The sequence below is a fragment of the Marmota marmota genome, unplaced genomic scaffold (assembly GCF_001458135.2).
Source record: "Marmota marmota marmota unplaced genomic scaffold, marMar, whole genome shotgun sequence".
NCBI lineage: Eukaryota > Metazoa > Chordata > Mammalia > Rodentia > Sciuridae > Marmota > Marmota marmota.
Window position 1 is genome coordinate 10,625,118 of NW_026000283.1, and position 1,416 is coordinate 10,626,533.

The 1,416-nt window shown below is 34.4% G+C and overlaps 1 non-coding gene across 1 annotated transcript; it reads left to right on the forward strand.

Annotated features, from left to right (window-relative positions):
• The first annotated feature begins 667 nt into the window (after positions 1-667).
• On the forward strand, positions 668-741 carry Trnav-cac. Its single transcript has one exon. It is a non-coding gene; the product is annotated as a tRNA-Val (tRNA).
• Positions 742-1,416: the final 675 nt, after the last annotated feature.

Here is a 1,416-nt window from a genome sequence, read left to right on the forward strand (position 1 = left end):
TTGATGAAGAAAAAAGAGAAAAGGCACAGATAAAAACTAAGAATGAAAATAGATGTAAAATTAACGTAATGTCATATTAATTATTTTATAATAATTAATATAGTAGATAGGATATTGAAATAAAAGAATTTTATGAATATATTTGTCAATAAATTTGAAAACTTATATGGATGATTTAACATAAACTGCATCTTAACAAAATTCACTCAAGAAGAAATAGTGAAACTAAACAGATTTGTGATTATTAAACAAAATTTAAGATATGTTTAAAATTTATCAACCAACAAACCAAGAAACAAACAACCCACCACTCATCCCTTAGAGGGTTAGTTGTATAGTTGAGTTCTATCAAACATTCAAGGAATATACTATCTGTTGCATTCAACCTCCTCCCAATTAATTGTATTATTTTTTTTTTTACTTGTTCACAATATCTTTGTTTTATTTATTTTTTATGTGGTATTGAGGATGGAACCCAGGGCCTCGCACGCACTAGGTGAGCGCTCTACCACTGAGCCACAACCCCAGCCCACCAATTAATTTTATAAGGCTGGCATAACCTTGATGCCAAACCAGGCAAGAATATTATGGGAAAAGAAAATTATAGGTTAACTTCAGTTAAGAACATACATATAAACATCCAAAACAAAACACTAACAATTAAGACTGGGGATGTAGCTCAGTTGGTAGAGTGCTTGCCTCACATGCACAAGGTCCTGGGTTCAATCCCCAGCACCACAAAAAGTAAAATAAAATAAAACCACTAGTTATTAGAATGAACTCATTATGAGCAAGTTGTAATAAAAGTGATTTAATACTAGAAGAACTATAAATTCACCACAATAATAGAAAAGGAGCAAAACCACCACTTTGTTTTAACTTTGTACTATAGGCTTCAATCAGTATAGTAAGAAAATAAAACTTTTAAAAGTAAGGATCAAAAAAGAAGAAGCAGGGCTGGGGATGTGGCTCAAGTGGTAGCGTGCTCACCTGGCATGCGTGCGGCCCGGGTTCGATCCTCAGCACCACATACAAACAAAGATGTTGTGTCCGCCGAAAACTAAAAAAAATAAATATTAAAAATTCTCTCTCTCTCCCTCTCTCTCTCACACTCTCTCTTAAAAAAAAAGAAGCAAATATTAATATTTGTAGATGAAACAATTGTACATATAGAAAATACAAGAGAACGTGCCGGATATGGTGGTGTACTCCTGTAATCCAGCTGCTTGGGAGGCTGAGGCAGGATGAGCACAAGTTCAAGGCCAGCCTTCACAATTTATCAAGGCCCTAAACAACTTAGTGAGACCCTGTCTCAAAATAAAAAATAAAAAGGAGTGGGGATGGGGCTCAGTAGTTAAGCACCACCCCTGGGTTCAATCCCTGGTACCAAAAAAAAAAAAAAAAAAAAAAAAAACC